Here is a 27,172-nt window from a genome sequence, read left to right on the forward strand (position 1 = left end):
CAGCTCAACCTATAGGTGCACACTTTGAGGAGGATCAGTGTCACTTTTTCCTGATCCATGTCCAAGATCATTCCAATGAAAAGTTTGATTTCTTTTGGTGTCCAGATGTTGTTGAACAGTATCTGACTGAGGATCTCCTTACTTGCCTGGGGCAGCTGTGAAGTCATATTAAGAACATTGATTAAAACCTTCCTGGCCAGAGTCGGATTAGCAACATGTAGTTGATCTTGTAAACTGAGGAGGAATTCAATCTTTTTGTCTTGTCCAGTTATAAGAAAATCCTCAAAATCAGGATCACCCTCCAGGGTAACTTTTAGCACTGCCTCCAGAACACAAAACCTCTCGGTCAGAGACAGGTCCACATATCCAGTTGCCCGGTCCAAAGCCCACTGGGACCAAATGGGGATCTTGTGTTCTCTGAAATAATTCAATGTCAGTTCATTTTGGAAAATCTTCATCCTGTCTCCCAGGTTTCTCTTTACAGGTCCATTCTCTGTGATTTGGTACTTTGACAAAAGTTCTTCAAATTTGCCACTTATATCACCAAGCTATATCAAGAGAAGAAAACAGAGCAGAACATCAGTGTCAGAGTCTTGAAATACATTAATCAGTGTTAAGTATATGCAATAGTCCTGGCCTATGTTTCTGGGGTGTTTGAGGTGATTTATAAAGACACTGATGAGATCAGTATATAAAATCCCCAAATTCATGCTCTCACCCTCGTAATGGCTCATCCATATTTTGGATGACATGATAAAGCACTCTGAGAAGGCGTCCGAGGGGAAAGAGTGTTTAATTTGGACCTTCTGACATTTTAAAATCATAACATACATGAGTGGTACCAATTTTCAGGGACTGGGATACCTTAATTGTGAAAACTACAGTGTATAGCCATGCATGTACCATCCAGTAAGTGGTCTGTATTGGACTCTGAGCTTTTGTTAGTTCTTGTACAACAGATGATGCTGGCCTTCTAAATATATCCACCATTGATTCATTTCATATTTGCTCTGTGTGAACACCAATTTAACCAAATCATTAACAGTAATTAAAAAGCTGCAGACACATTGTTCAAAGGTTGGAAATGGTCACTATAAATGTTTTACCATGAAGAAGAAACTTTAAATATATTATTATTATTTGTTTATTTTATCATGTCTTAAAACTCCAATATTTTATTTAATTAGGTATATAGTAGATTATATTTAAGTGGTGGTGACCATTTCATATAATGACTTTAAAAGCAGAAGTCAGTGTTTTATCCTCCCTGGTATCCTAACAAACTTCTTAATGGTGTTGTATTGCATTTTTCCCAGTATTAAGCCAGGAGCCCAGAGTATTTGTGGCCTCACATTGTAGTTAAAAACAACAACCCACAAACTACTGCAAGCATGGTGCACTCACTATACATTCATTAGAATAAATTAATCATAATAGTTTTTAATGAGGTTTTTGAGTTTAAGCAAACCCAGAGACTCTGAGTTAGCCATACCTCATCCCTCTCAAAGTGAGCGGCATCATCTTCCACCATCTGGTGTAGAACCTGAGTTTGCTGCTGATGAAGAACTCGTTCTTTGAGGCTTTGCTCCTCCTGAAACCTCTCCTGTGCTTGGGAGAGCTTTTTCCTGGAGGCCTCATTCTCCTTTTCAATCAGCTGTTGGATCTTCCTCTTTCGCTCGAGCTCCACCTGACGTCTCTTCTCCTCTTCCTCTCTTTGCCGTCGCTCTTCTTGTTGCCGTCTCTCTCGTCTCTTCTCCTCTTCCTCTCTTCGGCGTCACTCTTCTTGTTGCTGTCTCTCTCGTCTCTTCTGCTCTTCCTCTCTTCGGCTTCGCTCTTCTTGTTGCCGTCTCTCTCGCTCCTTTCTTTCTTTCTCTCGTTTTTCTTCTTCAATTCTGCCTGTAGAAGAATTTAATGATGCATAAAACTGAAGTTAACTTCTAACTTATATCACGCCATGTCCATCACTGTATGAGCTATTTATTTTTTTGTTTTTCTAATAAACATTTTCCAAGTTCTGTGGCCTACTATTGTTTGAAATGGCTGCAGCTTTTCTTAAATATTTCAATAAGCGCTGTGATGTTTCTAAGTGTTTTTATTTTTTTATTAAGATGGAGAAATTGCAGAATAGCTGTATTTGGCTTGAGGACCAGCGATGCAGAGGAAGGAACTGCCCCAGTAAAAGAGTCTTTGGCTGCTTAGAGCCGAATGTTACAGGATCTGATAAAGATCCCATAATTCAGCTATAAGCAGAGGAAATGAGGCTTTGAGCCTGAGAAGAACTGAGGTTTTAATCAGCAAGACGAAAAAGGACATGATTAAATTAATAAGAAAATCATTTATGGCATTGTAATCTTGAGGTATCGAGGAAAATGTTTAAGTTTGTCTTCAGATTTAAAGTCAAAGATTTCCTTTAAACTTGGTCTTATCAGGTTTTGGTTGTTTGAACAAAATCTTTAAAAAGTTAAATTCTTGAGTTTCTCTCTGAATCTCAATGAAACAGACAATTAAATAAAAGCTCAGAATAAAAAGGTTATTTATTTTATTTTCTTATTATTGAAACTTACCAAAGTGTGGACATCGGTCGACTACCTGACGAGAAGAATTGTTGACCAGTTCAAAATATCTGCGGTCGCTGCTTTCTCTTAAGGTGAATGAATCGCCATCACCCCAAGTCTTAAGGTCCCAGTCTGAGTGGTTTTCATATCGAAGGTATAGCTGATAATTGTGGAAGAAATCTTCTTTATATTCTCTTGTGCTATTTCTGTATAGAGTACAAACATCCTCAGAAAACTGAAAAAGAAGGGAAAACATTAATAATTAATTATAAATCAAACCTTTGTCAATAAATGTGTGAAACTTACCTGTCTTCCTTTGTCAAGTACCCAGTTATAAGGAGTCGTATTGGTAACTGAGCCTTTGTTTCCCATGATTCAGGCTCTGTAAGATGAAATAAACGTTATGAGAATTGATTAAATCTAAACTGTTATGATGAGATTTGTCATGTCTACTCTAAATATCCTTTCGTTTTTCCAGGAGGAAATTTCCACTTCTGAGCTAAAGAGCAAAGTCCTCCTACACGCTGCTATGGACTGAGGTTTGAAGGTGAGTCTAGTTCTTCAGACTGACCTCATCAGACAAAAACCACTAAAACACCAGTAGAAGAAAGTTAAAATGACTTAAGTTTTTATGGCTATGAAGGTTTACCTGGTAGTTGTGTTAAAAAGAAAAATAATTATGCAAACAGGATTTTTTTTTTCTGTTTGGACTTGCCCTGTCCAGCATGGTGGCAGCAGAATGATGATCTGGCTGCTGTGTTGTGCTGAACAAATTTGCTTTGCCAAGAGGGGTTTAGGGCTCCTCTTACTAATTAAGTTCAGTGAGCAGCTTGTTGATTTATTTTTTCTTTATCTTATTTATTCATTTTAAATGATGGAATTTATGTAAACCTGCTGGACCTGACCAGAGGGTCAGAATAAAGGGAGAATAATGAAGAGAAGAAAAAAGGAAAGTAGAAATTGGAAGAGGAGACAAAGACACAGTAGATAGAAGCAACAACCCTTCAATCCAACCTAACACCAGTCAACCAACTGCTACACCTGTATAGAAACACGACAGAGAATTTCCTACAGCTTTTACAGGTAAACTAAGGGCACATTTATGCTCAATGCAGAAGACGGATACGCAGGCTGAAGGACAATTTCGTCCATCTTATGTGTTGGTTACACGCATATTTTGGTCTGTTTTCAGGGGGCTTAGCTCTCCATCGCTTGACGCAGAAGACAGAGTAATACCACCAGAAATTGGGGAGGTAGTGTTGAGCTAACACACAACCAGTGAAAGGAACAAACTAGAGAAGAAGAGAAACAGGAAGAAGAAGATCGCCAAATAAAAAGCACCCAAAGAAGAAGATGCAGACGAAGTTGAGAGAAACTGCTTCTTCATCGAGGTTTTCTTTTTCTTTAGGTATTTTTGGTTGTTCTAAACAACCGCAGTCAAAATGCGGAAGTAAACTCTGAACTCAGCACTACCCACTTGTGGATGAACTGATGTATTACCCATGGAAACGTATAAGACACATGAAAGTATGAGGGCGGCGTTGTATGACGAAACTATCCGTTTTCTGCATATTGGTCTTCTGTGTTGAGCATAAATAGGCCTTAAGCTGACAATCATCAAGAGTTCCTAAAAAAAAAATAACCAAGACTTTAACAACACGCATCACAACAAAAGTACCAGAATCACACACAAATAAATCCTAATTAAAAGTATCTCTTAGTGTATAACCCCACTGGACAACTCAGTGACTGTGTCAGCATTAAGAGGATGAGGAATGAGGAGAGATCAGAGATGAGTGTGATCATGCTACTGGATCACAGGCAGCAAGAGACAGCCACCACACCACGAAGACAATGCTGGAGCCACTGGCCATACAGGGCCCCAAGGGCCCAGAGGCACCCCCTTTTAACTATTTAACTATTTGACTATTTGAGTATTTAACTATGTAACTATTTAAAATAGCTGTGTCAAGCATGTTGGGAGGTAAACAGTAAAATAAAAATATTGTTGTAAATGGACTGTACTTATAAAGCACTTTTCTAGCCATGTTTACCCCTCAAAGCTCTTTAACACTAGATGTCACATTCACCCAATCACACACACTCATACAGCACTTCTGTTGTTATATACTAAGTGCTTTCTTTGTTCTCACACATTCATACCCTGATAGACACATCAGGAGGCAACAAGGGGTTCAGTGTCTTTCCCAAGGAAACTTTAGCATGTAGTTAGGGGACACCAAATAAACAAAAACAGAAAGCAGCAGGAACATGTTTGACTAGGAAATGTGACATTATATGGGTAGAAGTAATTTTGCATTGATAGAGTGGAGAGGGAGAGGAAAGAAAAACGATATACAGTACATGCATTTATCCATATACACACATACACATATATATGTATATGTACACATACATAAATATGCATTTACTCATATATACATACACATGCATATATAACAAAGCTATAAATAATTAATAATGATACTGACAGTGATGACGATACTAATAAACAAGGAAATAGACTCCACCCCACCAACCCAGCAAAGAACCACCCGCCATCAGTCACATGCCATATTTAACCTTTATTTAAAAAGCCGTGTTAAAATGATCTCTGAAACAATAAAGCCTAACCTCAACATCTATACGATGATAGAAACTCTTTGACATTTCATTGTGTTTGGAGTCTTTACTCGGATCTGGTCTTATAGTTTCACTGTTTAACTTTGATCTGCTATAAGCTTTATGACACCTGCACAGTTCTGTATCTGTCTTTATGAAGTAAAACTTTAACTTAATAAACAGAAATTTGGTCTGCTGTGATGCTGGAGGATATTGAAGCTGATGATGGTGAGGCCTTTAAAAATGAATTATTTGCTGCCACGAGAAGCATTTAAGAATCAGAAGGGATGAGAGTTTGAGTATGTGTTCTCCATCATGTGGCAAGATAACAGCTTCCAGACGGCATGAGGTGAAACTCCAGTGATCGAACATGATCGGTTTGATCACTGATGCATGTTGATTTAACTACTCGTTTCCTATACAAGGTTCCAAAATCAATAAGCTGGACACCAGTTATCTTACAACACATTTTAACAATATTGTTCAGATTGTTTTTAACTTCTGAAACTAACAAAAGAAAAAGTTGAAACACTCGGTGAAAGAATAATGAAAATTAAATCAAATCTTCTCAGAAACATTCAAAGAACTCGGCCTCTCCGTCAGGTGGATCCTCCGTTGGACCTTTTTTAGAATTACCTCTCACTCAAGCCTGAAATTTGACAGAAACACAACTAGTTCCCAGGTGGGAGTCAACAATCTCCACCTTTTCTCAGTGAGTGATGCTGAGTTTTGGAAAGGCAGCGCTCTTTCTAAAATCAATAATTATTTCTTTGTTTTTGTTAAATTTAGATCAAACAAATGATGACCACGGTGACCCTTGTCTGTCCCACAAACCAATGTGAACAGGCTGGTGTCATCACGTCATGAAGAACAAAAAGTGTCAGCAACTCTGAGGAGATCCCGTATTTGAGTCGATGTTATTGGCAAAAAAACAGCTGAATTCATTCAGTTAAAAACAAAATTAAATGTACAGTCTGTAGCTTATTTGGCTTTTTGTTAGCAAAAATCAAGTATTGCTTTGACAAATACATATTTTGCCAAAGTCTAATCACAAATGCATCCAAATGAAAGCGTTCTTGTAGCTTAGAATGAGTTGTTTATAAATACTTAGTTGGTGGCGCATCCGGTTCCAGGTTCCAGTAGAGCACCGCTCGGTTGCTTGTAATATACTAGCCCACCACTAGATGGGAGTAATTCTTACACACTGGGGCTTTAAAGAATAACAATTTGATTTGATTTAAAGATTTAAAATCAGTAAGAAGTTGTTATATTGAAATATATGCATCTTAATAAAAGCTGAAGAGAGGTCTGCAAATAAAAGTGTAGCGTGGGACATGTGTGTTTTAAGATGCTTGGACACTAATCTCACCATCAACCACACTATGTTCTACATTAACACTTCCACACTCTGGATCATAAAGTAGCATTTATATAGCATCATCTCGCTAACTGCTTACCTGGATTTGTCTGTAAAAGCTGTTCACATTTAATGAAGAGGATGTGAAAGTCATAAAATCACCAGATGGGATGACTGTATGAAATAAAACAGCCAGTAAAGCTGAAGAAACTCTGATAAAACAGCTGATTTGGCTCAGAGAAAAATTTCTTATTAATCGTTAAGTTTATGTGCTGCAGTGATTAAAGACAAACAACACAGGACCATCTTAGGTAAACAACTGTTAATGGAAAAACAAATATTTGTATTTGCTGTTTGTTTAAACAACTTTTGTGTTACTTTTAAAAATTTGATGACTACTTTAGTCATAATGAGTTCATTGTTTCCTAAAATCTAGGTCACATTTATATGTGCCACTCCTGTTCTGTACAAGTCCGACAGGAGACACGAACATCTCATGTTCTTCCACACGGACGTTTAAATAGCGTGGTCAATGTCATATACACCGGACAATGAAAAAAAACACAACTAAAAACAAGGGCTGTCAAAGCTAACACGTTAACGGTAGCAACTAATTTATTTAATTATTGCATTAATATTTTGAACACACTTAACACATGAGCGACATCACAAGCCCCATACATCTGTCAGTTCTCCATTATGACGGCAGGACGTGAAGTGGTGAGATGGAAAAGATGAGCCGACTGGCTCTATCGATGGATTTGAGAATAAACTCAACATTAATGGAGCAACCCATGGATGTCGCCTTCATGAAGAATAATGGTGTTTTAACACACACTCCTTTCCTGGTGAGAGGGTTCCACTGCTTTGTTTTACTTATCCTGCGTTTTGCACCAGCATTTCTGCTCTAGAGGATCTCTGGTCGTCTCAGTGTTTGTGCAGCAGCTGCTTCCTCCTCTCATCTTGTTCTGTGAATCGTGACAGCTGTCGGGGATCAGCTGATCAACTTTTCTCTGTTTTTGCGTTTGTTTATGCTTCAGCTGAGAAGGAGGAAACTAGCGGTTCATGGTTTACACAGTTACATATTTACCCCCAAAGTACTATTTTTGGCAGGACCTTCTCTAACACAGTAGTTGGCTGGTGGTAGACGAGGTTTATGCTTCAGCTATGCAGGGGCGGTTCTAGGAAAGTTCTGATGGGGTTCCAGACAGGAGCACTGACTAAAAGGAAAAGGGGGGCACAAATGAGATCTTTCTGGAGGTCTAGATTTGATGAAATATTGAACCGATTATTACATTTAAAGTGATCATCTAATCTAAAAACGTAAAGAAAAACTTGTAAAACAGCCAATGATCTATTTTATCAACAGGTGTTTACTTTGGGTGAAGCTGCTGTAGGACTTTTATCACTGCTGCACAAACACTTACACTTCAATGATAAAAGGAAAAGGCTGTTTTTAGCCAGATCATCAGTTCATCAATGTTGGCTATTTAACTTCAGTCGTTACATCTGCTGGTTTTAGGACAGAAATTATCACCATGGAGACGGTTGGTGAGATGATGATAAATAAATTCTGAATTATGATTGAGAACAAGGTAGAGATGATTTAGAACAACGTATAGAAGTATATTACCTGCTGCATTTACTGACCAATGGGCATCTGACGTTTACCCAAGAGAGGGTCAGTTAACACTAAATATGTGTAGCATTGGCACATTCTGTTGATACAATACAGTAAAAACGTGGAAATTTCAGGCATAAAAAACTCGCAAATGGTGATTAATCATGATTAATTTGTAACCTGTGATTAATTAGATCAAAATGATCTCACAGTAAAATAAATTACACTAATAATGGATATAAAATAGTATTTTTGCTAAATAACATATCAATGGTCTAATAAAATAAACAAAGTGACTCACTGTCAAGACGAAGCTCCTCCGTCGTCTCTGCAGCTGCTGCAGGAGTCCAGGCTGACGGGTTCCTGTGTGAATTCTTCTTCTGGCTGCTGGATGATAACAAGTTCACCATTGACCTTTTTATGGATGCGGCCCATAAAAATCCAGCCGCTTATCTTTTATCTCAAGCTTCATAATTTATATCACTGTCATTCGACCAGCTGCTATCAGTGTTTAGATGTGATTTCACTTTGATGAGATTCTATTTTTTTACTTTCATTTTAACTCTGCTGGTTGTAAAACAAACGGACCCACCAGGAGACCCTTGATATCTGAACATTGCCTGCAGTATAACTCTAGGTGTAGGTAGGGTGTGACACTCAGAGCAGATTCCTGTAAATCACATGGAGCCTCCTCTCAGATTCCTGTAAACCATCTGATTATTAACACACACACACACACACACACACACACACACACACACACACACACACACACACTGTATGATCATGCAGCTCGAAACCTTTTCTAGTTCAGTGATGATTGTGAGAAATAAAGTATAAATAAAGAATTAAAGTTTCAGAATATGAAAAGTTCTCAGAAAAAACCTTTGTTTTAGGATCTGTCAGGTTAACCTGTAGCAAGGTTAGATGGGGGGGGGGCTTTGAGGACAGTTTCACTCTGTTTGCAGCAAAGACTCAAAGGACTGTTAAATTCAACCCAAACTTTTTATTAATTTATTTATTTATGTAACTATCATTTTTTTCTTTTAATGTAAATAATGTTGTTAAAGGTTTGAACGGCTCAGAGCTGTTAAATTTAAACAATATGACTATAACTGAGTATTCTGTGGCAAACTGTGGCCTTTATGAAAATTTAACCTACCTCCACTCCCTCCAGCTGCTGTTCTTTGTTAGCATGTGAAGAATGAATGCAGCAGACAGATGGACTTTTACTTTCCTTTGTAGAAATCACACCCAAAGTCACCAAATGTCTCCACAGTTTCTAGTAAATGTTTTGCAGGAACAGCAACAACTCACATCCTCCACATGATTTATCCTCCATGACGAATCATTTTTATTTTTCTATCTTTGTTGTACTAAGATTTGGGATTTTAAATTCTCCTTTCCTCACAGGTTAAAGTAGACTCACTAAGGATGAAGGTCCTGTTTGCAACATCACACTCATCACATCATCCATCCTTCTGTCTAATAGTTGGACTCATGAATGCTTCTCATTTCAGCTCTTTGTTTCAAACTCTTCTCCTCACACTTGATGCACTGAAGTCTATAAGTTGATTTTCCCTTACGTCATATTTTCTTGCCAGGTAAGGTCCCAGATGTGAGTCATGGTGGCCAGTAGTAATTCTACAGGTAGTGACTTTATCTCCAGATAGACCAGCTGCTCTTACATCCCTTGTGATGATGTTTTTCTTTAGAAAATGTTAAGATGAAACTGTCTCTTTAACTGATGGTAGATGTGACTCCCTGAAGTTTGTTTATGATCCTGTTAAAGGTGTGGGTAATGCTAGACTCTTCATTTTAGACTAAATGTATTAACACCGCCAAAACATTTAATAAGATACAGCCTGAGAGAGTTCATCAGGTGTTTGTAAATGTTTTATATTTTCACTTTAAACAATGATTCTCCTCCAGGTTGTTTCTTTCACTTTTGTGTTGTTTTCTTGTTGTTTTTGTGTTATCATATCCACCGACAGCTGCATCTGAAGAGATCCTTCTGAGGTTTAATGATGATGCAGCTTGTTGTCTCTTCTCCAAGAACTACAATCAGATCCTAGTTCTGCTTTTCCTGCCTTTGTCAATGGTGTGATGGGAGTTTATTTGATCTTTATGTCACTAAAACTAAAGAATTAATTATTAACTTTAGTAAAAATATTGATAATCCAAAGCTCAGCATTACATATGACAAGGAAGTTTAAATTGTAAGTACATATAAGTTTAGGAACAGTATTTGACTCCCAACTCAACTTTGATGCAAACACAGAGTTGGTTACAAGTTGAGAAGATGAAGGAATTCACTTGATGTGGAAGCTGAACTGAAGGAATGTGGGATCATCGCTCCTCAGACTGATTCTGTTTCTGCCTCATTTATCGTTTTTATGTTTGCACATTTTTAATGAATGACTGCAGGTAAAATGGATTAAAATGGATGGACCTGGATTAACACGTCTGCACAGGACTGAACATAAAGACAAACATTTCTGGAGCTTCACAACATCTTCCCAAATTTCCCTGAGGACTCTCCAAAGGGATTATTAAAGTATTTCTATTCCATTTCTATTCTATAACATAAATGCTGTGCAATAAAAAAATTAATTAGAACTTAAAGAACTTTCAAAACCATCAACGTTCCTGCAAATAAACAGTCAGACTGTATCACACCTGAAATTTACACAACAGCAGAGTGTTCATCCATGTTAAGTTATTTATCAGAGATTAAAGTGCAAGTGTAGCGTCTAATTATTACATCATGTAGGTAGTGTAATCATATTCAGATCTACTAAGCACATGTAGACATAATGGTCTGTTTCTGTAATTATCACATGGATCCAGCTAACACGATGACCTTCAAAACAGCCAGTACAAAAAAACAGAACCAAGAATAAATAAACGGGTGAACGAAAGACTGGCTATTAATCTATGATATAAACAGAAAGTGAAGCATCTCCAATAGCTATGCTTGTATAACCCAAAAATCCTATATACTATCTAGCCCAACACATTCTACTTTTAACTATACTAAATATAACTGAAAGAGAAGTTAAAAGGGCTTTACTTATTACCAAACAAAAACAAGAAAGAAAAACAAGAGTATCAGTCAGCAAAAAGGAAGAACACGAAGCCAAACAGTTTTAACGCTGTTGGAAAAATACTAATCTTGCTAATCAAACACCACCAATCAAAGTACACAGTCACAACCACAAAAGTTCTGCAAGCCAAGAGCAGACTGTCTGTGCAAACAGATGCCAATGAGTGAGCAGGTGCAGAAGTCCTTTATTTCCAGGTGGGTGAGAGCAGGAGCAGGGATTGCACCACCTATTATCCAATCAGGAGGGAGGAGGTGAAGGCGTGTCAGTTCCAGCCAATTCTCAGCAGGTAGGAAGCAAGGGTGTGGTGAGCAGAACCAATCCATGGTGGGTGATGGCACACAGGTATTTGCATGCAAAAAGAGAATCATTAGACAAAAAGCAGCAGCTGTAACAATGGGTAAATAATAAAAAGGCCATAATGAGAAGAAGAAGTCTGGATTTAACTGCTTGTGTGGCTTCTGTGCATGTGATGAATTGTTGCTGGTTTCGTAATGTTATGAGCTTCTTATGGTTCTGTGTAATCATTTTCATTTTTTGATGTTTGCAAGGTGCCACAATGAAGCTTTTCTGGCTGTAACAGAAGATCCTTAACTCTAACGTTGGCTGATGTGTCAAAACATGTGAGCACCATATTTCTATTAATATCTGCAATAACATGGTGAGAAGTTTGATTCAAAAGCTGTCTGAATGTTGAGACTTTGATCTGAGTTTTACCCTGACTGCTGATTGTGTGAGACTAAAATACAAGTCTGACACTTTCTGTTGTTCACCGTCTGCACTTAGAGAATTAGTCTGTCCAGAGTTTCTGAGACACTAACTGATCAGTGTGTAAATGTTGGAAACCGACTGGGAAGCGGACAGAGTGAAGTGGTTGTCTCCACCTTCTGTCTCATCCCAGACATGAACTGTGCTGAAAGATGACACAAATTAATATTTTCACTTACATCAGCTGGAAAAACTGACCATTATTGAAACTTTTGAAACGTATTAGCTAAAAGTTTCACTTTGTCTATTGGTTGCAAAGACACCTAAGAACAATGTTAAAATCTAAAAAGTTTAATGATGATTGTTCTGTTCTTTATTGGAATGAAACAACTTTGCTCTCAAAGGGGTAAAGTGAAATATTTCATGTCATCATGAATCTTGCCACAGTCTTCCTCACTGGAAGTTCTGGTTGTTAGACTGAGCTCCTTGAAGCTGCCGTGAGTCCGAAGAAGAGCTCAGACCAGATCAAACAGTCGAGCTCACAGAGACGCTGCAGAGAAGAAGCTCAACTCTTCAGCTGCAGTCTGCTGTTACTCCACAATCCTCCTGATGCTTCGCTGTTTGTCTCTCATGCTGTGGACTGATTCTGGTTCTGTTGGGTTTTAACTGCTGCTGCCTGAAGTTTCCTCCACAGACACTGTTTGTGTCAGTCAGCTGTTCTCTGCACTGATTCCTGCTGTCAACATGAAATGAAATGACCATCAAAGCTCAGACACTGAGGATGTGCAGACTTTGAAATAATTGGGACCATCATTGACTCAAAGCTCAACTTTGAGGCTAACTGTGAAGCTGTGTTTCCTGAAACAGCAGTGTTTGTGTTTCAGGAAACACTCTAATCTCATCATAATGACCATGTTTAATCCTTCTTTTACTGAATCAATCCATCTTTCTCTATGGTGTCCTGGTCTGAGTCATACATCTTCAAAGGAGAGGACTTGCTTGAAGCAGATTGTTAAAAGGTCCATTGGTCTGATTAGTGAGTCACAGCTTTACCCAGCATCTCTGTATTTAAGACAGTTAGAGCGATTAGCTAAATCCAGGTGATGACTCCTTCCAGCCTGCTTTATCTCACCCAAACTCACCTGGAAGACAAGAACACATATGTCAGAATTCTGTTGGTCGACTTCAGCTCAACATTTATCTAAATCTTCTCACAGCAGCTGGTTGAGAAACTGCAGTTACTGGGAGTGGAAACTAGTACCTACAACTGAGATCTGGGTTGCTGAAAAACTGTGAGCAAGACTCTGAAGTTGTAGATGCAGAAAAAACAAAAATAAAGAATTAAAGTGATGATTATCAACTTCATAAAGGGTGAGACGACTTATCACCCTCCACTAATCATCAGTGATTCTGTTGATAAGAGTCCAGAAAAACAAATTCCTTAAAATCTATCTGAGTGATAAACTGATCTCTAGGGACACAACAGCTGCGGTCAGGAAAGCACAACACTGTCTTCATCTTCTCTGGAGACTGAAGAGGGGCCAGTCATGCCTGTGTTCTACTGCAGCACCACTGAGAGCATCCTCACCTACTGCATCACTTCCTGGTTCAGGATCACTGGTCCAGCTGTCCTCTCTGCTGGACATCTACAGGCAGAGGTGCACATGTAGAGGACACTGCATCATCAGCATCTCCACTCATCCTCAGGGTCTCTTCTCTCTGATGCAGCCAGGAAGGAAAAGCAGGAGGATTCATGTGAGGACGTTTTTAGGAAGCAGCTTCTTTCCAGCTGTGATTAGACGACTGAATGAGCAACAGGTCGTGGCTTCTGTCCCATATATTAATAAATTATATTAATATTTATTACTTACTGTTCATATGTATTTTTAATGGTAAAATGCTTTATTTTTTAGAATAGAATAGAATAGAATAGAATGCCTTTATTGTCATTATACACATGTACAATGAGATTAAGCCACCACCAATGTCAGTGCAAAAAAGCAGTATAAAAGATAAAAAAAAATAAAAGATCTGAGGTATAAAATATTTACAAATAAACAAACAAATGTGCACCCTCATTAAGTTATTTGTGGATATAAATATGATGTATATACCTGTATACCATACATGTATATAGTGATCGAGTTGAAAAATATATAAATTGCACTGAACATATTCAAGTCAGAAAAATATATTGCACATTCAGAGTATTCTTCCACATATCATGATATGTTGTACATGTCATATGACAGAATGTATTGCACATATGTCGTTAGTGTCCAGAGTATTTCACATTTGAAGTCCTACAGGAGTTTAGGGCAGTTATTGCTTTTGGAAAGAAACTGTTTTTGAGTCTGTTTGTTTTAGTCCTGATGCACCCGTAGTGCCTCCCAGAGGGCAGCAGGGCAAACAGATCAGAGCCAGGGAGGGAGCTGTCATTTATGACGTTTCTGGCTCTGCTGAGGCAGCGGGAGGTGTAAATGTTCATCAGGAAGGGGAGAGGGCAGCCAGTGATCTTCTGTGCTGTCTTTACAACTCTCTGTAGCCTCTCTCTGTCTGCTACAGTGCAGCTGCTGTACCATACTGTGATGCAATATGTCAGCAGGCTCTCAGTGGATGAGCGGTAGAAGGTCAGCAGCAGGTTGGAGTTTAGTTTGTGCTTCCTGAGGACTCTCAGGAAGTGTAGCCGCTGCTGAGCCTTCTTGGTGATTGACGTGATATTCTCTGACCAGGAGATGTCGGCCGAGATGATGACGCCAAGAAACCTGATGGTGTGGTATGAGGGGCCGTTTGAGACATTATTCAGAATTACCCTCTCACAGACACATGTGAAATTTAAGTCATTCACACATTATACTGAAACCTCTCATATATTATACTGAAATCATTCATACACTATGGTGAAACCTCGCATATATCATACTGAAATCATTCACACATTATAGTAAAACCTCTTATACACTATATTGAAACTGCCTCTTATACACTATACTGAAATTTCCTCTCATATAATATACTGAAATGCTCTCACATAATATACTGAAATGCTCTCACATACTATACTGAAATGCTCTCACATAATATACTGAAATGCTCTCACATAATATACTGAAATGCTCTCACATAATATACTGAAATGCTCTCACATACTATACTGAAATGCTCTCACATACTATACTGAAATGCTCTCACATACTGTACTGAAATGCTCTCACATACTATACTGAAATGCTCTCACATAATATACTGAAATGCTCTCACATACTATACTGAAATGCTCTCACATAATATACAGCTCCCCGTCTCATCCTTGACTCAGTGTTTGATAAAGGAAGTTCTCAACCCTATGTTACTGTTATTTGTCAGTGTTTAAGTCAGTGTTGAAGCACCCTGCTTATGTAACTGAGATAGTAACTGTGTTGTTGTATTTATAACGTTATATTAAAATTTGTGGCCGGGACACGGACATTTTCAACTTGTCATCTTGTTTGCAGAAAGCATAGCAGGTGTAGATTCTGTTCAATGGCAGTGGGATTGTTTAATTCTATTGATGTGGTCATGAGTTTATGATGACCAAGTGAAGCAGCTGGCTTTTTCAATACTATACTGGCCTCAGCAGATACTATTAGAGGGGTTAGGTCTAACACGACAGCAACCGGATAACTGACAGTAGAAAGTCTGAATGAGGATACGCTAACTAGCCACCTAGCATAACTCGGCCATTAAGATATGCAGTGATGTCAAAGGAAGACCTGGACAGCACTGGACAACATACTCTTCATCTGCGTTTGGAGTATTCTCCAGGATATGCCTCACAGTGCTGTTAGGTCTTCGTTTTACAGCACTGTATATCCCAATGGCCGAGTTATGCTAGGTGGCTAGTTAGCATGTCCCCATTCAGACTTACTTCGGTCGGTTGTCCGGCTGATGTCGCGTTAACCGTTAAAAGTCTCTGCTGAGGCCAGAATAGTATTGGAGATGCCAGCTGCTTCACCAAGATTACTTTCAGGCGAATGAACAAATATTAATACAGCATAAGTCTTCGCAAAACATCTGTCACGATGTTCTCCAACTTCTTCTTCTTCGGTTTGTTTTGAAAATGCGCTCCTGTTTTTTTCTACTACGTGACTTCCGTTTCAACTGAAATGACTTCCTTTTCAAGTGAAATTCGCTCTCACACACACTAGTAGAATTCCTTTCATACATGCTACTGAAATTCCCTCTCACACAAACTAGTAGAATTCCTTTCATACATACTAGTAAAATTGCCTCTCACACACACTACTAGAATTCCTTTCATACATACTAGTAAAATTGCCTCTCACACACACTAGTAGAATTCCTTTCATACATGCTACTGAAATTCCCTCTCACACAAACTAGTAGAATTCCTTTCATACATACTAGTAAAATTGCCTCTCACACACACTACTAGAATTCCTTTCATACATACTAGTAAAATTGCCTCTCACACACACTAGTAGAATTCCTTTCATACATGCTACTGAAATTCCCTCTCACACAAACTAGTAGAATTCCTTTCATACATATTAGTGAAATGCGATTTTTGAAATCTCACTATAGTGTGTGAATGATTTTAGTATAGTGTTTTAAGAGTATTTCAGTATAGTATATAAGAGGAGATTTCAGTATAGTATATGAGAGCATTTCAGTATAGTATGTGAGAGCTGGTGTTTCAGCCTCAGTTTCAGCTGAACTTCATGGACCCGGTTCAGTCAGAATCAGTCTGTCTCAGCAGTAAAACCTTCTCCTGTCTGACTTGGTTCTGTTTGTTCATGTGTTGCAGTTCAAATGAATTTTTACTGAGCAAGAAAAATGTTTTGATTTTCTCTTTTACTTGATAAGAAGGTGCTAAACCCTGACTTCCTGCTGCTGTTGCCGATTTTGTTTGTCACTGCTGTTGGTGGAAATGTCCAGAAGCTTCGTCTTTAGTTGCTGATCATTTTTCAGCTTCTCTACAATATGAATTCTTCTTATTTTCTCCAGACAACAGAGTTCATATTTAAGGAGGAGGGATCTCTGCTCTGATGAAGAACTTTGTTTTCATTAAAAGAAAAAGAAAAAAAAGTTAAGCTTCATCATCAGAACTGTGTTTCAGGAGGAAGATCAGTCCAACACAAAACCATGAAGAGCATCTGATCAGTCAGGAAGAGTCCAACACGAATCCAAATCTGAGCAGTTTGGTGTCCAGATCGAGTCCAAATACACCCGCCTTCCTTCAGGACTCTTCTTCCTGTGGTTCATAGTGACAGTCAACTATCCCCCAATCCCAAACCGAAAACTTGAGCACTCGCCCTGAGCCCCTGATGACTAAATGACATCACCTGCATGAGGAGTCGAGGGTGACAGGCCACAAGGGCTCGAAATGCTTTAAATAGGATTGGGACAGCACTTTGAGACCTGCACTGCAAGGAGAGAGACGCCAAAACGAGAGGATTACAATTCTTTAAAAAAAAAAAAAAAATGACAGAAGAGAAGTTGCTGCAGCGACGATTTGTCTGTAAGTATAAAACACTGCAGCCATGATTTATTGTCATGAATGTCTGAAAGAATGTGGCTAATAACAACGTAATATCTCCATCAACAGGGTCTGAAGACCAAACCAAAAAATTAATTTGTCTCAGGATAAAACATGAAGCGCTATTTACGGGCTTCCGCAACGCGTCCTTACAAGGATTTGAGTAAGTGTTGAGTTCTTGTAATCCATATAAAAGTAAATGGGCTGAAAACAAAAGAAAACCAGTGTTGATGAGCAGCATTTGTGTCTGTGTGCGTATGTGTGTAGTGTTATCATTGCAGAAATAGGTCTGCAGAAGGTTGTGACCCCCAGCCAGGCTGCAAAGAAATGGGAAAACTTAAAGAAGAAATATAGGGTTAACCTGTTTAATGTTTATGCACATGGGTTGCTGGGTAACGACCCAGCGCCACAATACTGAAGAACATGTTTCACACGTCGGCTTCTCTCGGTAAACTCCGTGTTTCACGTGACATCGCAGTGATTTATGGGTAATTCCTTAGCGAAAGTTGGCATCGATGCTGACTTATGGAAAGGGGGCAGAAAGGGCTCAAAAATGTCCGCCATCATCCCTTGATCACTCACACAATTCCAATTGGAATACCACTGAACCCTCGAGCCCCTCGCGGGAGCGCGCCCGTGAGTGCAGGAGTGCTCAAGTGTTCCATTTGGGATTCGACCTATGATACACCAGGAGAGGGCAAGATGGCGTCGTAGAGTGAACATCGCGCCCCGCTGAGCTCCGGTGATTTGTCTTAAATTATCCGTTTATTCACTTTATTTGCCTGATGAGAGTTTGATTTTTAATGATGGAAGAAGCTCTATAATGAGCCTGGACAATTATTTTCTGAAAATGCCCGAGGTTAAGACCAAAGCCAAAAAGAAGACTGCTACGGGGAGGCCTACTGTCGACAATGCGGAACCCGTTGCAGACAAGCTCGCAAATACTAACGCGGAGCCCGTGGCAGAGAAGCCTATGAGTGACAAAGTTGTTGCAAGTAAGTCTAATAACAACAGCGCGGAGCCTCTGGAGGAAGCCATTGCTTTGGGCCCAGCCGAAGCTGAAGATGGTGACAGAGATAATGTAGATCCAAGTGTGCTTCAAGTTCTGGAAAGGATGTCCGATGACATCACACAGGCCATCTATGCTAAAATTGACACAGTGCTTGTTGCTATTCGCGACCAAACTGCTGAAATGCATGCGCTTGGAACTCGTGTAGGCCAAGCGGAGTCCAGGATTTCTGATGTGGAGGACGCCACGGAGTTACTGCAAGCTAAAGTGATTAAACTTGAGAAACAAGTTGGTGAAATGGTGGATCATATCGATGACTTAGAAAATCGCAGCCGCAGATGTAATCTACGCCTGATTGGTCTACTCGAAGGCACCGAGGGGAGAGATGCAGTGGCTTTTGTGGAGACGTGGCTCCCCACTTTTCTGAAGATCACAACTAAATCTGGAAAGATCAAGGTGGACCGCGCACACCGCTCAAACCGGGTCCCAATCAACGCCCCAGACCCATCATTATAAAGTTTCACAACTTTACCGACAAGCAACGCGTAATGGCTGCTGCCCGACGTCTCGCTGCTGATCCGGACCAGCCCGCGGATCGTCTTAACGTCTCTTTCTTCAACGATTATTCAGCGGCAGTGGTCAAAAAACGCGAGGCCTTTGATGGGGTGAAAACTCGACTGAAGAGGATGAACGTGGACTACGCGCTCATATATCCAGCAACGCTGAGGGTGTCTGTCAACGGGGCAGAGAAGAGGTTTGTCACATCGGAGGCTGCCTCGGCTTTTGTCGACTCTCTGCCGTAACGTTTTGGATTAATCACAGGGATATACTTTTTTCTTTTCTGATTTACGTCAAGTACTGGACTATAGCTTCTGGAGTTACGTGAGTATTAGTCTGGCTTTGGTGTATGTGTGATTTCCAGCAGGCTACTGAGTGACATTAAAGCATTTGCTGACGTTATGATTCTCCAGGTGAAGTTGTACTCTCACCGTGAGCGAAACGGACTTGTGTGTTACACCTATGTATAGGCGTGAGTGTAGCGCTTGTTGCACCTGTCAGCTGTTCGTTGCTGATGGGTGTAGGAAGGTAGTTCCCTACATGCGCAGTAGGGATATCGCCCCATTGTTCATTACTTGTTTTTCTGTGTTTTTTGTTTTTTATATTATTTGTAATGCTTTTATGCAGCGCAGGTCTTATGCTTCTTTGCCTAATTTTCTATGTGTTTTTAAATTAAGATTAATAAGCTACGAGTTTGTTCTTGGAATGTGCGGGGTGTCCACAATCCCATTAAGAGCAGGAAAATTTTTACTTACTTAAAAAAAAACGATGTAGATGTTGCTCTTTTACAAGAGACCCATCTCAATGACACTGAACATTCCAAGCTTCAACAAGGAATATTTGGGCAAGTGTTCTTTTCTTCTTTCACAACTAGGAGTAGAGGAGTGGTTATTTTGATCAAGAAATCCCTGCCCTTCACTATTGTTAGTTATGTTAGAGATCATTGTGGCCGTTATGTTTTGATTAGAGGGAATTTACAGGGGCAAAACATTGTGATAATGAATGTGTATCTTCCTCCAGCCCACCCGATTTCTTTTCTCACTAAAGTTTTTCTCGAATTGGCAGCACTTTCAGTTGATTCCACTGTACTGGTGGGTGGTGATTTTAATTTAATTTTAAATCCACTTATTGATAGATTCCCACATGGTACTATGGCCCCATCTGCCCAGGCAAAGGCTCTTTGTGCTTTGTGTGATGAGCTTGGATTGGCTGATGTTTGGAGAAGTATCCATCCCTCTAATAAGGAGTATACATTTTTCTCTGCCCCCCACAAATGCCAAACTAGAATTGATTATTTTTTCTTTCCTCGGTCTGAGCTATATTCTGTTGTGTCATGTGATATAAAAAGTATAATAATTTCTGACCATGCAAGCATAGTTATGGACATTAAACCTAAAACTGTACTGAGCCAGTTTCGACACTGGAGACTTAACACTACTATTCTTAAAGATTCTATGTTTACATCTTATTTTTCTACAGAAATTAAAATGTTTTTCACAATTAATAAGCAGACAGCTACTAACACCTCTATCTTATGGGAAACTTGTAAAGCCTATGCAAGAGGATTGATTATTTCATACTCTGCTACTAAGAAGCGTCAAAGATTAGAAAAACAAAATAATTTGGAGACTGAATTGGCAGATAAGGAAAAGCTATATATTGTTTCGCCCTTACCGTCTTTATGGCAAGAAATTACTGCTCTCAGATCCGCTCTAGGCTGTCTTCTTACTAAAGAGGCTGAAAGGAAAATTAATTACACTAAACAAAGGTTTTATGAACATGGAGATAAACCCGGAAAATGTCTTGCTTATCTAGCTAAAAAACAGGCTGAGTCACAAATTATTGCAGCTATTTCTGATACGGAAGGTTATGAGGTATATGATAGTAAGTCAATAAACAAATGCTTCAGAGAGTTCTATGAGAAATTGTATTCTTCTGAACAAACATCAGATGCAGCACAATTAACTGTAAATTTCTTTTCTCAGATTAATTTACCCAAGCTGTCAGGAGAACAGAGAACTGTTCTTAATAGCCCCATTACAAAAACTGAACTAATTAAAGCCATTAAATCCCTACAAATTGGAAAGTCACCAGGACCCGACGGACTTAGTTGTGAATTCTATAAACAGTTTCAAGATGTACTTGTAGGGCCTCTACTTGATATGTTTAATCATTCTTTCACTACTGGAGAATTTCCACAATCTTTGAAGGAAGCTACCATATCTTTAATTTTGAAAAAGGGTAAATGTCCCAAGTCTTGTACATCCTACAGACCGATAGCACTTTTACATGTTGATAGGAAGCTGCTTTCTAAGATTTTAGCTGCGCGTTTGGAGAATTTTTTGCCCATATTGATAAAAGAGGATCAAACCGGCTTTATAAAGGGACGCAATTCAACCACCAATGTACGGCGTCTTCTAAATGCTATCCAGGCTTATAAACACCAGCATATTGACGGTCTGGTGCTTTCTCTCGATGCAGAGAAGGCATTTGACCGTGTCGAATGGTCCTTTTTACTCTACACACTGGAACGGTTTGGTCTTGGAGACAATTTTATTAAATGGGTTAGGATAATTTATACTGATCCCCAAGCGGCCGTTCTAACTAATGGATTCCGATCAGAATATTTCACTACCTACAGAGGAACAAGACAAGGCTGCCCCTTGTCCCCTCTTTTATTTGCATTGGCCATTGAGCCACTTGCCGAGGCCATAAGAATAACACCTACAATACGCAGTTTAGAGATTGGTCAGGCATGTCACAAAATAACCTTATATGCGGACGATGTCCTGATACTTCTGACTGATCCTGAGACTTCCATACCGGCTCTTCTAGAGGTGATGGATAGGTTTAGCGAGTTCTCCGGCTATAAGGTCAATCTGACTAAGTCAGAGGCGATGCCTCTTGGCTCTCTTACTGCCATACCTAATATCGCTCCCTCTTTCCCTTTTAAGTGGTCTCCTGCAGGCTTTGTATACCTGGGTATCTTTATCACTCCATCCTTTGACCAATTATACAGAGCTAACTTCGTCCCCTTATTCAGTAAAATTAAGCAAGATTTAGAACGGTGGTGTTCATTTCCTGTTTCTTGGTTAGGACGTATAGCTTTGATTAAGATGAATGTACTGCCGAGGCTGTTATATCCTATACAAATGATTCCTGTGTTGTTTTCCAAGAGAGTTTTGAAAGATATAAACGGCTGGCTCAGCTCCTTTATTTGGAATAAGCGCAGACCGAGGCTTAAAATGGCAGTGTTGCATTTGCCGGGTTCATTGGGTGGATTGGACTTGCCTAATATAAGAATATATCAGCTTTGTGCTCATTTGAGATTTATATATGAATGGACTGGGGGTAACTCTTCTACTTGGATGGACATTGAGACGGCATTGTCACAGTGCAGATTACATGACTTACTATTCTTCAAGAATTTTAAAGATATAAAAGACAAGTGTGTGAATCCTGTAACAATTAATACTCTAAAGGCATGGCGCTCTGTTCGTCGCCTGGAAGGAAGCTTTAAAACAACATCTATGTTTACTCCAATTATGAATAATCCAGATTTTTTGCCAGGTCTTTCAGACACTGGTTTTCTACAATGGAGTAATAAGAATATAAAAACGTTAGGGGACCTTTTTTCAAATAACATTTTTCTGTCATTTGATCTACTTATGGAAAAATATCAGCTTCCTAAGCAGGATTTCTTTCGCTTCTTGCAAGTAAGGCATTATATCACTCATAGTACAACCCTTCTGCAACACCCTGCGGTGTCTGATATTGAGAGGATGCTGTTTCAACATCAGTCTAAGGTCTTTCTCAGTTCATTGTATGGTGTGGTTAACGGATTGACTAATATTGGTGCGCAGAGGGTCAGAGGTGTGTGGGAGAAGGAGCTGTCTGTGACTATAGATGAAGAAACTTGGACAGATGTTTGGTCCCAAGCAAAAAAGTTGTCAATCTGTACTCGAACAAAAGCATTACAGCTTAAAATTCTACATAGATTACACATATCACCGAGTCGCAGGCATTCCTTTAACCGCTCCCTCTCTCCTCTGTGTCTCAAGTGTAAAACTCAAGTGGGCACTTTAACTCATTGTATTTGGTCATGTCATAAACTTAAGCAATATTGGACTGAGATTGTATGTGAACTTGAAAGTATTTTCCACACGGACTTGGGAATGGATCCTATGTCACTGATCCTGGGTCTTCCAAGCAGACATATAACTGCTACAACCAACAAAAGGCTTTTTAATATTCTTACGTTTGCAGCAAGGAAAAATATTCTTTTACAGTGGATTAGTGACAAAACTCCTTCTGTTAGTGGATGGCGTAAAATTGTTTTTGAGTTGATTCCTTTGGAGTATCTCACTAACATTATACATGCCAGTGTGGACCAGTTCTATAAAACCTGGAGTCCATTTTTGGACTATGTCGGACCTGATATCTCCTCAATACTACTGAAAGGCACGTGAATTTCTACATATGGACTCTGGCTTATCAATGACTAAGATATGTCTGTCACAAACTTTGTGTGTCTGAGCTGTACTCTTTTTGTTTGTTTTGTTTGTGTTCTGTGCCAGTTCCAGTGGCTTGTGTTTGTTTTGTAAAACGGAAAATTTAAATAAAAACAATGATAAAAAAAAAACAAAAAACTATGATACACCAACTCTTTGCTTTACTAACGTTTACGTCTAATTTAGTGTCAAATTTAATTGATTTTCATGAAAATAATCCAAAATGTGTATGAAGCAACTTTCAGATGACACCAAAACAAATTCCTGAAATGAGGATGAGGAGTTATGTGATGAAGATTAAAGCTGGGAAATAAGTTTTAGCTGTGGTTTTAGATGCCAGAAGAGAAGAGATGTAATGTTAGAAGAAAAAGATGTGAGTGGAGTTCAGAGATGGTAAAGGAGGAGATCTGAAACAGCAGAGAAGACGTGTGGAGAGAACGTTAGTGCTGCTGTTTGCAGATGATGAAATATTTACTGAGTTCTTATTCTGAGGCTTCAGTTTGAAATCTTTTCCTAATACTGATCTCAGAATAACAGCAGTGAAACACAAAGATACTAAATCCTCTGTTTTCCTGAAAAACAACATAATGAAGATGTGATGTGAGGATTAAGAGCCTCCCTCACATGTGAACCATCAACCAGGACGACGCTCATCTTCCACAGAAAAACTCTGAGTCTGTGTCAGTGTTGTTGTTGTTCAGCTGTGAAGCCACACCTTCAGATCCACATCGTGTTTACAGCTAACTAGCTAACAAGGCGCCACTTTGCTATAAATCTTGAAAGTTGTAGTTTCCATGTTGTTGTTTGACCCTGGAAGAAGATAAATATGTGGATGATAACATGTCTGATGATTCAAAGAGTTCAATTCAGGTTAATTTGGAGCAGGAAGATCTGCTGAGAACAGGCGGCCATTTTCTGTCCCTGATTCCCCCCCAAACATCCACTGGGCGCTTATTTTTTACAAAAAACCTTTATTGACTCAAACAAGCAAAACACAGTGAACATGATGGTGAAGGAATGAAAGCTGTGAAATATCCAAAGTAGAAATATATTTCAGAACAAGTGAAAGGAAAGAGAAATATTCCTTTCAGGTTCCAACATTTTCATCAGCTTCATCGTCTCTGAAGCTGCTTCATCTCAGACTGAAACACTCAAATATCAAAGGCAGACTGGGCTCTGGTTTGATTAAAAATCTGTTTTAAAATACATAAAATGAAGCAAAGACAATAAAACCGGAGCCATACTTTACACTTTAAATTCAGACATAACTGCATGTAGTGATCACAGCTCCATTTATGGATCATTTCTTTCCTGATCATCTTAAACTCAACATTATTTTTATTATTTCAAAGGACAAAATGCTTGATTAAAAATAGACGTCAACAGTAAATACATCATCTTCATCATCATCATCTCCATTCAGTGAAGCTGCAGCTTCAGACTCTGGATCATCAGAACGAAGCTTCTCCTCTCAGAACAAACACGGTCCTGTTCAGTCACCCCACCTCCATCTGTGTAGAGAAAAATGAAGATCAGATCAGATGAAAGAGTGTTTGTCCTCCATCAGTATAAAGAGCAGCAGGACTTCAGTCCTGTTCAGATCAGCTGTTCAGCATCTCCATTTTCCTTTCAGCTCTCATGTCAACGTGTCGCCATGAACACGGAGATGAAGCTCAACACACCTGCAGAAACTTCAATCATCAAGTCTGTTTGCTCTTCAGATTTCACTCAGAATGGAAATAAACTGCTGAGTCATGAAAGCTTCATTACTGCACCATCACTGTGGTGATAAATTTACTGCTGTTACATGTCAGATGATTAATTTAAACAAAGAGTCTCTGAGTGTTGATGAACATCTGATCTGTTAGTGAAACATCAGCTGATACATAAACATGGAGAAAAGAGAGAAAGCATGCATGTCATGATGTCAGAATGACATAAAGTAAAGGTTTGATACATAAAAATTTTTTTATTGTATTTTTAATGCATTAATTATGCAACTGTTTGTTTATTGTATGGGTAGGCTACAGCTAATTAATGTTACTTCTATAAAATTTAAAGTGATGTGTTAAATTTGTATTTGTTCAAAATTTTGCAGCCACAACAGGCACCTGTAGAAGCTGCTAGAGGAGGTCTCAGCCTCATTGTCTGCACCAGAAGCTCTCAGTTAAGAATATAAGTTATTTCAGCAGAGAATAATGACTGCAGTACTATTACGTTTTATGTTTTTTATCTAACAATTATTAAATTATATTTGGATCTGTAGCAGCAGATCTAAATGAAGAACACTGAATGTACAATGCAGAAATGTCATAAAGATGATGGAATACAGAGAAATGGCCAGTCTGTGTCACTGAGTGGTGGGTCTGGGTGGCTGGAAGGGCATGAGGGAATTATCTTCACTTACCAACTTTGTGTTACAACTTACATATGAAACATGCTTTAAAGATTTAATTTGATTGCTTGATTGATTTTTGTTTTACTAAGTGGCATTATTTTTTTTTATTTTTTAAATGGATTGTGTGGAAACGAAACAACCTTGCCTTTAATAAAAAGAACAGCTGACAAGATCTTGCTAACAGCTAATTAGCACAAACATGGCTTTAAAGAAACAGGAGGACGGTGTACACTCTTGGTGCAAACCCAAAGACTAAATCATCTCACAGGGAAATGGGAGGACGAGTAACAGGCAGAGCCCAGTTTGCTGAGATTAGAGATGCAATCAACTGCCCTGCTCTGCTATCCAGACCAAGTACCTCCTCAACCCCTCTCTAGCAAGATATAGTCATGAACTAGTTTCCATCTCAACAACAAGGCATGCAACTACAGAACAGGTTTGCTCCACTGCTGCAGAATTTTGGATCTACATTTGATGACCGAGATGAAATCTCCCTACACAACAGGGTAAGACCAAAAGACAACTCAGAAAATAAAAGGTGACAAGAAAAGCAAATGGCTGGGCCTTAGTATCTTATTGTTGGTGACTTTGGTGTAAATGACATTAGAAATGTGTATGTAAAATATACAAGAGTATTGTGCTTTCCCAAGGATATGGTATCAGATATAAGAGACAAAATTACGCAAATTTTGGCTGCATACCCAACTGTGGAAAACCTCATACTGCACGTGGGGTTGAATGATGTTGTGAAACAACAATCTGAGGTGCTGAAACGGGACTTTACTGAACTGCTGGATACGATCGGCTGTCTGAATGCCCAGATATTCATCAGTAGTCCTCTCCCTCCGATCAGAGGAGGCGTGGAGAGATTCAGCAGGCTGTTTAGTCTGAATACATGGCTGTCAGCTGTATGTACCACACATCCAGTTCATTTCATAGACAATTTCAACTTCTTCTGGGACTACAGGCACATTTTAAAAACAAATGGACTCTGCCTGAACAGATCAGGAGTAAGGCTGTTTACCTCCAACTTGTTTTATGTTCTGAACACACTCTATTCCTTTGGACAAGGACAACAGACAAGAGCGACCAACACAACGTGATAACACAGAGCCTAGAGGAAACCTTGAGAAAAAACCACCTCAGCCCCCTCCTGAAAAAACCCCCAAAGCTTCCAGTGAGGACCCATC

The 27,172-nt window shown here is 39.1% G+C and overlaps 1 protein-coding gene and 1 long non-coding RNA gene across 2 annotated transcripts in view; both read right to left on the minus strand.

Annotated features, from left to right (window-relative positions):
* Positions 1 to 27,172, minus strand: part of LOC121628724 (NACHT, LRR and PYD domains-containing protein 12-like) — a 2,607,341-nt gene that overhangs the window by 456,594 nt on the left and 2,123,575 nt on the right. The window lies entirely within an intron of this gene.
* LOC121628780 lies at positions 1,833 to 8,535 on the minus strand. The gene is made up of 4 exons (XR_006008256.1): positions 8,457 to 8,535; positions 2,862 to 2,937; positions 2,565 to 2,790; positions 1,833 to 1,896 (listed from the first exon to the last, which is right to left on the minus strand). It is a non-coding gene; the product is annotated as an uncharacterized LOC121628780 (long non-coding RNA).

This window comes from Melanotaenia boesemani, chromosome 18, assembly GCF_017639745.1.
Source record: "Melanotaenia boesemani isolate fMelBoe1 chromosome 18, fMelBoe1.pri, whole genome shotgun sequence".
Lineage (NCBI taxonomy): Eukaryota > Metazoa > Chordata > Actinopteri > Atheriniformes > Melanotaeniidae > Melanotaenia > Melanotaenia boesemani.